Source organism: Chionomys nivalis, chromosome 16, assembly GCF_950005125.1.
Source record: "Chionomys nivalis chromosome 16, mChiNiv1.1, whole genome shotgun sequence".
NCBI classification, from domain to species: Eukaryota; Metazoa; Chordata; class Mammalia; order Rodentia; family Cricetidae; genus Chionomys; species Chionomys nivalis.
The window spans coordinates 14,634,649-14,646,984 of record NC_080101.1 but is presented as its reverse complement, the minus strand read 5'-3'; positions in this window follow the sequence as shown (position 1 = coordinate 14,646,984).

The following is a 12,336-nucleotide window of genomic DNA, read 5'->3' as shown; positions in this document are numbered from 1 at the left end:
CCTCTCGGGGCTGGAACCCCACCCGGCTTACCCATGTGCTGGCCTCCACAGGCGCCCAGTCTCCGTGAGTTCATGTGTGTCAGTCCTGTGGTGTCCGGAAGACTATGTTTCTCTGGAGTTCACCACTTCCGACTCTCATAATCCTTCTGCCTCCTCTTCTTCCCAGAACCCTGAACCTGGAGGGGAAGGGCGTGATGGCAGCAGCATCCCCGTTAAGAGCAAGTATTCCAAACTCTCTGTACGTGCAACGCTTTCTGAATGACCAATGAGGAAATCAACAGGAAAAAACCACATGTCTTAAATGCAAAGGAAAATAAAAGCACAACATGCCAAACCTATGAAACCTAGTAAAACCAGCACTAAGAAAGAAGTTTGTAAGTATTTAAGTAAAATCGAGAGAAGGCTTTAAATAAATGACCTAATGATGCAAAAATAACAAAACCCAAAATAGACAGAATAAAATAAATAACAAACATTCACAAAAAAAAAACAAATGAAATCGACTGAAAAACATAAATGATTAATAAAATAGTTTTGAGTGTCAGGTGAGGAAGGCAGAGACGTATGGATCTGTGTTCAAGGCCAGGCTGGTCTTCAAAGTGAGTTCCAGGACAGACAGAGACACATAGAGGAAACCCTCCCTCCAAAACACTAAATAAATAAATAAAATAGTCTTCTTGTTCTTTGAAAGGACAAAGTTGACAGCTGTTTGCTAGACTAGCCAAGAAGAAAGGAGAAAAAATGCACTGATACAATCAGAAGTGTAAACCGGGTGGTGGCACACACCTTTGATTCCAGCACTTGGGAGGCAGAGGCAAATGGATCTCTGAGTTTGAGGCCAGCCTTGTCTACAGAGTGAGTTCCAGGACAACCACGGCTACACAGAGAAACCCTTTCTCAAAAAAAAAAAAAAAATTAAAGAATTAACTGTAAATCTTGCAAATAACTCCAAAGTATTAAAAGGGAAGTAAAGGGAAGTATCCTTTTCAAACTCTTTTTGTTGTTTGCTTTATTTTGTTTTGTTCTGTTTGAGACAAGGTCTTACTGTGTAGCCTTGGAAGGGCTGGTACTCACTATAACACCAACTGACCTCAAATTCACAGAGATCTACCTGTGTCTCTGTTGCAGAATATTCCTTTACACTGTGTGAAGGCATGCCACTGTGACTGATTCAATAAAGAACTGAATGATCAATGGCCAATAGCTAGGCAGGAAGAGGTTAGGTGGAACTCCTGGGGACAGAGAGGTTTGGGGAAAGAAAAAAGAGCAGAGGAACCAGCCAGTCACAGAAGAAGCAGGACATACAGGAGGAGAGATAAAAGTCACAGGCCACATAACAGCATCTAGATTAACAGCAATGACTTAATTTAAGTTATAAGAGCTACATGGAAACAAGCCTAAGCTCAGGCTGAGCTTTCGCTAATTAGAGACCTAATTAATAGGTCTCTGTGTCACGATTCAGGGGTTGGCAGTCCAAAAACGCCTGCTATGCACGGCACCTAATGTCCTGCCACAAACAGCCGCATAAGGTTTGAGAAAGCTTAAAAAGAGAAAAAAAAAAAAGTTCTGAACACAGAGGCAATCATAGCTTCCTGGTGACAGTGGTCTCTAAGACAGGTGTACAGAGAGGCAGCTACCGGCAGCTGTATGTGGGCTGAGGCTGCTTGCCAGTGCTACATGCTAAGCTGAACCACACAGCGGCTGACATAGCTGTTTAAGATTTGCCTCACATGGCCAGAAAATGCTGCAAGTGCTCAATAAAAACAGATCCAGACAGGAAAGCCCGGGCAGTGGTGGCACACGCCTTTAATCTCAGCACTCGGGAGGCAGAGGCAGGCAGATCTTTGTGAGTTTGAGGCCAGCCTGATCTACAAAAACTAGTTCCAGGACAGGTTAAAAAGCTACAGAAAAACCCTGTCTCAACCCCCACCCCACCCCAAAAAACCCACAGATCCAGATAGGAAAAAAAGTTCTAAACAGGTTACAGTGTGTTTAAAAATGTTCATAAGTTTTAAAAAGAAAAGAAAATGGGTATAGACAGTCATAGACAAAAACTAAGTGGTTTACAATTAATAAAAATAAAGTCTTTAAAGAGAAAATAAAAACAAAAAACAAAAAGGATCTTCCACACAAAGATGGGAAATACTCAGGGAGTCTCGATCCCATGTGGTGCTCCGTTGACTTTGAGGGATTTGATTGTGGCTGAGAAAATGACAGCTGCAGAGAGACGTGGAATTGCAGAAGGAACTTCTGGATTAAGCCAGCCTATATACTTTAGGGATATCTTGGTTTCAGAATGGAAGCTGGACAATGTGTTGCATTTGCGGAGAGGTTGTACTTTTGTTTCCACAGGAAACAAAAAGCTGTGGATTCTTTCAAAATTAATAAAAACCATATTTGAGCCGGGCGGTGGTGGCGCATGCCTTTAATCCCAGCACTTGGGAGGCAGAGGCAGGCGGATCTCTGTGAGTTCGAGGCCAGCATGGTCTACAAAGGGAGTTCCAGGACAGGCTCCAAAGCTACAGAGAAACCCTGTCTCGAAAAACCAAAAAAGAAAAAAAAAAAAATTTGACCAGGGAAGCCCTGAGATCTTGGCTGTAGATGTGAGGGAGGAAGCCAGGAAAGAATACAGGACAAGTGGCATGTACGCTGATCCCTCTGCATGGGAACAGCTCTGAGACTGGATGAGACATGGTAACTCTTGTTGGTTTATCATACAGGCTTCTGAAGACACAGAAGGGACTCCTGAACAGGCAGGCAGGCAGGCAGGCAGGCAGGCAGGTGAAAGAATGTTTTAATCACTGAAGATTCGATCAAAATTAATCAGTAATTCCTGTAGCAAACAATTTTTGTTCTGGACCGGGATCCTCTAAAACCTCGCTGCTGTTTCCTGTGCTCACCATATCCAGCCCTCTCTTTTCCTGCCTTTTGTTCAGGAGTCCCCTTCCCTGCCTTCACAAGTCTGCGCTCAGCCACAAGAGCCATGATGCCACAAGAGCCATGATGTCTGTTGTTTTAAAACCCCTTGGGAAATTTCTCCCATGACCAGATCCTCAAAACCCCGCTCTTATTTGGACCTGGGATACCTTCTAAACTATGATGTAATCTCCACCACCCCTCTGCGTGATTCAGCGGAGGCTACAAATGTGTCTGAAATTATATTCTTGACTAGATTTTTTCCCCTCTCAGGGACCAGCTTATCCCTAACCTGTCTATCTGAGTAACCCTAACCTAATATCATTTGTGAAAAATTCTTCAACTCCATGTCTACTTGTAAAGAAACTAAATTCAGGGATCTCTTAGTTTGAATGGAACAGTATATCCAGATGTACAAGGAATCTTATTTCTTCATACTCACACGCAATATTAAACATGTCTGGGTATCCCTCCTGTCTTCATTTGAAGTCCATTTGAAGTTCCATTTGAAGTCCTTGGGTTTTGTTTGTTTGTAAGCAATAAATAATTCATTGTGAGCAGTCTCAAGTGGCCCATCAGTGTGCGTGGCCATCAGTGTGCAATTCTGTGTGCATCACAGGGTTATGGGGCACTCACACACACAGCACCATACAAGACTCAGTTTGGTGTCGCTTTCTAGATGTGTGAAAAGTCTAAGGCTCTTGAATATCAGCAGATCCCTGGCCATTTCTAAAGACTGAAAGTGGCTCGTAATGGTTCATAGATAATAGGCCCTGTGTTTGGTGCTCAGACTACATGTCTCAAAGGGGATCTTTGTCTGTTTAACATGAAAAAAAAATTAGCCTTGATATTTATTGGGAAGAGAACAGCAGCCCACAATCAAATGAAATCAACCCTGACAGTGTCGAGTTATAGCTGTTAAATCAACCTGTAGGGTAGTGAGTCAGTCATCCAAGCCAGACACTTGGTGGGTGGCAGGAGCAAAGGAGGAACCAGTATAGACATACTCTTCTTCCTACTTCGACCATCAATACTCACTGGGAAACTCAACATTTACATAAGTGATTGCCAGACACATTCCTACGAGCGTCTGTAAAGCCAAGCTTCTCTGGCAGCACAGCTTTCCCATTTAAAGCGCAGTGATGATTTGAAGCTTTGCTCGCCATGGTCCACTGCACTGATTTCTTTAAAAAAGGTTTTAGAGTCAGATACAATCACTTTGTACCCGGCAATAACAGCACTTGGGCAGCTAAGGCAAGAGAATCGCTACAAGTTCAAGACTGGTCTGGGCTACAAGCCAGGCTAACCTGAGCTGCAATGTGAGACCATGCCTTAAACCTCTCTCCTACTTCCCAGAAAGTTTTAGAACGTTTTAGAAGTTGCCTACTGAAGCTCATTATTGTCCTGTAGAAAATAAAAAAAAAAAAGATGAGAAATGCTTGATAAAATATAGGTAGACTCGTGTGTGTGTGTGTGTGTGTGTGTGTGTGTGTGCATACTCATACACGCATATGCCAATACTATAGCAGGATTAATAAAACATCTATCTGACTTTATGTAAGAAGTATAACCTTTAACTGTTGAGCAGGGTTAAGCATACTTATTTAAAACACGTCTGCCTAGGATATTAAAAATAATCAAAACTACTAGGCATATAGTACATGTCTTTAATCCCAACACCAAGGAGGAAGTGGCAGGAGGATCTCCAAGATTTTGAGGCCAGCCTGATTTACATAGCAAGTTCCCACACAGCCAGAGCTACATGGTGAAACCCTATCTCAAATAACAAACAAACAAAAAATAGTCAATCATGCAAATGAGATATCCTTAAACTCGGCATCAGAAGACCCTGAAGAGACTAACCTGGAACTAAAATTGTCTTAAGAGCCAGGGGAGATCCATTAACTGCTCATCAGACAAACCCTTCAAGAGGACAAATGAGCTAATAGTACGTGTTACTTAATACAATATACTTCTAAATACAGACTGGGAAAATAATTCCATCAGAATAGAGAAGAAAAATTCTTTTAAATTCAGTGTTCTAAGCACTAAGTGCACAGGAACTCAGTGTGTGAGAAAGTTTGGTTTTATGAATGCAGAGTGATCGGATTACATAAAAGATAAACATGCTTGCCTATGAAAACACATTAAACACTGAAGGATAAGTGTTTTGTATGGGGGGATTATTCACAGCCAACATTGTAAATTCTTATTTTCCTAGTATATTTTAGTAACAATTAAACACAGAATCAGTCTGAATTAGACAAAAGGTGGGCAAAAAATAGGGACAGGTCATAATTCACAGACAAAAATGGAAATGGCCCTTTTGGTTTGCTTTTAGATTTAGATTTAGATTTAGAGAGAGACAGACAGACAGTCAGACAGACAGAGTAGAAGAGAGGATATAGAAGGAGCTACATATACCCTAGATAAATAGTGTATTCATTACATTCATATTGCTATGATAAAATACCACGGCCAAGGCAACTTGGAATAAGAGATTATTGGATTTATGGTTCCGGAGGTATTAGAGTTCATCGCAGAGGGGAGGCGGAATGTCAGGAGCAGGGAGCAAAGCTCTCACGTCTTCAAATGAAAACATTTAAGAGAAGAGATTGAACAGGGAGTGGAATGAGACTATAAACACCATATAACATCTAGAATCAAGGGTTAATGAGATGGTTAGCAATTGAGGCACTTGCTGCCTCGCCTCGTGACCTGAATTCTGTCCCAAGGATCTACGGGATGGAAGGAGAGATTTAATCCCACAAGTTGTCTTCTGACTACCACACGCATGCTATGGCACTCATACAACACAAATAGGTAAAATTGTATGTGCTTGTATATATAGATACATATTTACACTTATATATACATATATAATACGTATATGTATACATGATCCAAAAGTGAGAGAAAACAAGCAATACTTGTCTTTCTGAGTTTGGTTTAGTTTGCTTAATATGATGTATTGTACAGTCATTTTAGATGATTGTAGAATGGTTCCTAAAAAAATAAAAATATAATTGCTGTAACCCAGTAATGCCTATGTAAGTGTGTGTGTGGTATGTGTGATCAGGTGCCTTAGGGGATTAGAAGTAGATGGCAGATCCCCTACTACTGTAGTTGCTGGTGGGTATGAGCGACCTACATTGGTTCTGGGAACAGAACAATGGCCTTCTGGAAGAGCAGCAAGTGGACTTAATGGTGGGGTCATCTCCCCAGAACCCATCTGCTGTTTTAACCTATCAAAATATTATTTTTGAATCATTCATTTTATATAAAACATTGCACCTACTTTCTGACCAATGACCTAATTTCACTCTTCTTTGTGGCTAAATAAAGAACTCCCTGCCGGGCGGTGGTGGCGCACGCCTTTAATCCCAGCACTTGGGAGGCAGAGGCAGGCGGATCTCTGTGAGTTCGAGACCAGCCTGGTCTACAAGAGCTAGTTCCAGGACAGGCTCCAAAGCCACAGAGAAACCCTGTCTCGAAAAACCAAAAAAAAAAAAAGAACTCCCTGCTTTTTGAAGGCTAAGTAGTACCTCTTGTCCATACCATAAGAACATTTGGGTTGGTTCCATGCTTGGGCTGCTGTTGAATGGTGTTACAGTTAATTTGTGTGACCGGGCATCTCTTAAACAAACTGATTTAGAATCCTTTGAAATAGGCTCAGAAGTGAGGTTACTCGGTCACAGTAATTACATTATTATTCTTTGGAGGAACTTCCTTACAATCCTCTAAAATGACCATACTTCAAATAATAATATTTTTTAAACAACATATTCTAAGCATGCATTTTAAGTACTAAGAAAACATAGGTCATATTCCCGTTATTTAGGTCATTCCTTTTGTTCAAATCATTCACAAAACTAACCAAAACACTCTTCAGGAAGCTTGAGATCTCTCTGGTTCAGTGGTAAAGTGCACATTGAGCACATACATGGTCCTGTGTTCAACTCCCAACATCAACTCTTTTTTAACTTTTAAAAAATTCTAGCGTGCAATGTGTATTATAAATCATTTGGATTTATTTTGTACTCTGAACAGGAAGTACACTTTTCTTTTGATACCACCGTGCAAGAAATGTGGTTTCCCTTTTTTAGTATTCTGTGTGAGACACTTCTCCAAGGTGATCTTGGAACATGTAACCACATGGTTTTTATTAGTGCTCTTGTACATTACGTCATTGCTGCTATAAAATCGGATGCAAAAGAGCGTACAGGACGTTCTGTTGACTCCGTTGCCAACTTTGTCACTTTGCCTTAGTGTGTTTAATCTATAGAAAGTGACGACATGGAAGGTAGTGATATCCTCATCAATGTGAACCTGGGAGAATCAAGAGCTTTACCCAAGACAACCCCAGTACTAGCAAACTCTAGAGTGGGTGCAAGGCCCTGTGACCCCTGGCATATCTGGTCTTCCGTAAAGGGTGAATGAATCTTGCATCAAGGGTCACAAATAACTAGCTGTGCACAGCAACATATAAACAATGTGTGCTTTTAATAAATATTGTAACTAAAAATCAATGAAGATTCATCATTTCTAAAATATGAATTAAGTGATACAATTGTCTACAGTGTGGAAAAATAAAAATAAGTTGAAGATTTTGAGGTATAGCTTAAATAATCTTGAAAGTAGTTTAAATGCTAGGCTAACTTTGCCTAATGAGAGAATTTACATCTTCGTAATCCATATTTTAAATTTTCTATGACATACCCTAATACTGGACAGATCTTTATGGCTTATTTTACGACAAATCCGGACATCGAATTCTCTGGTGAATGGATTTGGGTTTTGGCATCTGTTTTCTTGTTTTGTTTTGTTTTGTTATTGTTGTTGTTGCTATCGTTGTTTTGGGTTTTTTTTTTTCTGGTGTTTTGATTTGATTTGCTTTGGTGTAGAGAAAAAAGGACTCCACACAGCAGTCACAAACTTCAGAGAAACAGCAGGAAGGACTTGGAACCCGAATTCTTCCTCAATCCCGCGAAGAGGCTGCCCCAGCAAGACGGGGTCAGAGGGCGGGGCGATGCTGGGGCAGCCACACTTGACCCCGGAGAACTTGTTTTGTGAAGAAATACGCTATGTCTCGCTATGAAGCCGCTGTTTAACTTCAGCTAAGGCCATTCCGAAATGACAAGCACAGACTAGCACAAAGAGTGGTTCTCACTCAGCTGCAGCAGGATGGAGTTTTACTCTGTCTCCTTGGGGATATTATGAGCATCTTACAAAAGGGGTCATATCCTGTTTCTTCCTCTGGTTGCTACAACTGTGGTTTGTGAATTGGCTGTATCAACTAATGTGAATTTATAACCCCCCCAAAAAAGAAAAAACTCCAAAAAAAAAAAAAAGAAATCAATACTCTTTCATCAATGTGTATTTCCCTCCAACTTACAACAGGCACTGTTTTAATTCGCTTTTTTTTTCCTGTTATAGAAACAAAACCACACATCTTTTTCATATCCTACTGTTAGCACGGAAAGTAAAATACTGACATAAAAGAAAGAAGTGATTTCAGCCTTTGTATAAAACTGCCAACATTGATGAGGGCGTTAGTAACTACACAGTGCCCCCTAGTGTGAGTACGAAAATTAGCATGCGCTCACCATACAAAAAAGGTTAGGCTTGAGAAAGCCAATAAATAAAAATTTGCTGACTTCTTTTTACTGTTTTTATTTATTTGTATGTGAGTATATGGTATGTGTGATCAGGTACCCAAGGAGATTAGCGGAAGATGTCATATCCCCTGGTACTGTAGTTACTTGTGGGTATGAGCGATCCTATGTTGGCTCGTAGAGAACAATGACCCTCTGGAAGAGCAGCAGTGGTCTTAACAGTGGGACCCTCTCCTCAGCACCCATCTGTTGTTTTAAACTAACAGAAAATTTATGTCAATTTATATAAAACATTACATTTAATACATATAAAACTTCCCACTGGGCAGTGGTAGCACATGCCTTTAATCCCAGCACTCAGGAGGTAGAGGCAGGTGGATCTCTGTGAGTTCGAGGCCAATCTAGTCTACAGAGCTAGTTTCAGGACAACTAGGACTGTTACACAAAGAAACCCTGTCTTGAAAAACAAAAACGAACAAACAAAAAAACAAAACAAAACCCTTCCCATAGGGAAGATGTAGAGCTAGCAACTACCCGCCTACTGGGGCATGGCCTCATAGACTATTTACCTGGATGTCGAAGCACGCCGGTCCGGCCCCTTCCTCTCTGCTTCCCCCTGAGCCCCGTTTGCTGTTCGGTTTGCTTTGGATCTGATCTTCATCCATCGTTCAAGCAGAGAATCCTGACTTTGGAAGTTTTACCTTTTAATAAACACCGGTCTATTTCTTAGCCCTCACCACCTAACAACATCGGCGTGTGTTGTGCTTACAAGAGTTCCCTAACTGAACCCAAGATGGTGTGTCTGTCATGCATTTCTGCTCCCTCATGTTCGTGCTCTTCTTGGTTCACCAAGAACTACTGTATACATCTTACCTCTATTCTCAACACTCACTGCCCAGGCTACAGAATTCTTAGAATGGTCCTCCATTGTCCTGAATTTCACAGTGATTCTTTTTTTTTTTTTTTTTTTTTTTTTTTGGTTTTTTTGAGACAGGGTTTCTCTGTGGCTTTGGAGCCTGTCCTGGAACTAGCTCTTGTAGACCAGGCTGGTCTCAAACTCACAGAGATATGCCTGCCTCTGCCTCCCTAGTGCTGGGATTAATGCGTGCGCCACCACCGCCCGGCTTCGCTGTGATTCTTATATGAAAGCTCAATAAAATCTCAGTTGTGTGAGAAGTCTGACCCTGATAAAGTGAAGGAGACTTTCGTCATTTGCACCAGCTATAAATTAATGCCATAACCCCACTGGACCATAATTATAGTCCATCTGTTTCTAAGAATTAATTCCACTGATGTTCACTATGCAATTGATTGTTTACATTTCTTTTCCTTTTGGTAGCCTCAAAAATTTAAGCCACGCATGATGTCACACACCTGTAGTCTCAGCACTAGAAAGACTGTAGCAGGAAGATCATGAGTTCAAGAACTAAGCTGCATAGTGAGACCTCATCTCAAATAAAGAGTTTGATGATTCCTATATATTGATTGTTTTAAAGACCAGCCACACTTGATTATTTGAATGCTATATTTCACTTTCTAAAATAGCCATCTGATATAGTTCTTAATAGAATTATACCTTAATAGAATTAGTTCTTACTTGTATGTGTATATACTCCTTATAGTAAGACTATACACTAAAAGATATTGAACAGTTCTCAAGTCAACAAAAAGATCTTATTAAAAAATAACCCCACTACTTAGAGGCTAAGTCAAGAGGATCACTTTGAGTCTAAAGCTATTTTGACTTATGTAGTAAATGCAAGCATCAAACCTGAACTATAGTATGAGACGCTGTCTCCAGAAAACAAGCAAAAAACAAAAAACAAAAGCCTGCATGCTGTGACTAAACAAGACTTCTTGAAGCTGCCCTGCTTTTATGACTAGCTTTAGATAGAGAAAGCAACAATTATTAATGCTTTGTTTCTGTTCCACTGAAGTACATGTGAATCTGTTCTAGACAGAAAGAACAAAGCCGGCTTTTAAAACAAAATAAAAGTCATGTAATTGTCAACCAAACATGGAAATAGTAAGAAAGCATCACAACTGAACTATTGGACAATGGGTTTAGGTGAGGAGGGAGCGGTATACATCCCAGAGGCATACAAAGCAATATTAAAATTGACTTATTGTCACAGGGAATAGTATTCTACCACTTTCTGAGGAAAAGTGATTTAAATTGATTCTAGATGGTGGTGTGCGTCATGCTGGTGTATACCTATAATCCCAGAATTTGAGGGGCTGACGAAGGAGGATTCTGAATTTAAGGCCAGCTTGGGTTACAAAGCTTGGGTTACCTTGTCTCAAAAAATAAAAGAAATCACAAAGAATATGCAGCTCCATATTCATTCAAACGGGGAAACATCATGTTATGTGAAAAGTCTAAACACTTGCATGTGAAACATTTTATATCATTTATAATTATTCTATTCCTGGAGAGGGCTCTCAAATAATAAGCCCTCCATTCATCACCCTTTAATTCCACAACCCCTCAGATCAGGGAGGATAAAAGAGCAGATCTTGGTGAGTGGACAAATTGACCTGATAAGAAAATGATCATTTAGGCTAGGGTCTTCAAGCAAAGAGGGGCTACTGGCCCTTAGTGAGAAGTTGGCTCGCTTCTGCAAGGTCAAAGGGTCAGGAAATCTAAAGGCTTGAAACTTGGATCTCAGGACTGCTGACCCTACCCCAGGCCATCAGGAGCCCATTTTCTCCAACCTTCTCCTTACAGACTTGCCTTGATTTAGATCAGTTCCTCCTCTTTCTTGATCTTGGTCTTTGGATAAAGTAGGATGTCCTTCTGTATGCTGTGAATAATTGTCTCTCCCAGTGGTTGATGAATAAAGACATTTCAGCCAATGGCTAGGCAGAATAGAGCCAGGCAGTAAATCCAAACAAAGATACCGAGAGAAAGAAGGAGTCGGAGAGACGCCATGTAGCCACGGAAGGAGCAACATGCCAGGGCATCACTGGCAAACCATGGCCAGGTGAAAATAAACAGATTAGTAGAAATGGGTTTATTTAATTATGGGAGCTAGTCAGTAATATGTCTAACCTATTGGCAAAATGATTGCAATTAATATTAAGTCTCTACGGGGTTTTTCTATAAGCAACTGCAGGGACTGGCAGGAGGAGAGAAACCTGTCCTGTGGGACTGGCAAGACAGAGCAAAGTCTCCATTTACATCTGGACCTTTTCTTCCTGTCTTCCAAATATAGGCATTAAGTTACCAGTGCAGCCTTCCGGCTTTCACATTAAGTTTGTAATTGATATATATAAACAAGCGGTTGTAGCTATTCTAATATCTAACAAAAATTGATTTCAAACTAAAATCCATCAGAAGAGATGGAGAAGGACACTTTATACTCATAACAGAAACACTTCATCAAGATGAAGTCTCAATCATGAACATCTATGCCCCAAATACAAGAGCACCCACATATGTAAAATAAACATTACTAAAACTTAAATTGCACATCAAACCCCATGCACTAATAGTAAGAGACTTCAACACTCCACTTTTGCCAATGGACAGGTCAACCAGACAGAAGCTTAACGGAGAAATAAGAGAACTAACAGATGTAATGAATCTTACATTGGACTTATCAGACATCTATAGTACATTCCACCCAAACACAAAAGAATATACCTTCTTCTCAGCACCTCATGGAACCTTCTCTAAAATTGATTACATACTCAGTAACAAAGCAACCCTCCACAGATTAAAAAAAAAAAAAATTGCAGCAACCCCGTGTCTTACCAGATCACCAGGGATTAAAGTTAGAATTTAACAACAATACTACTCTCA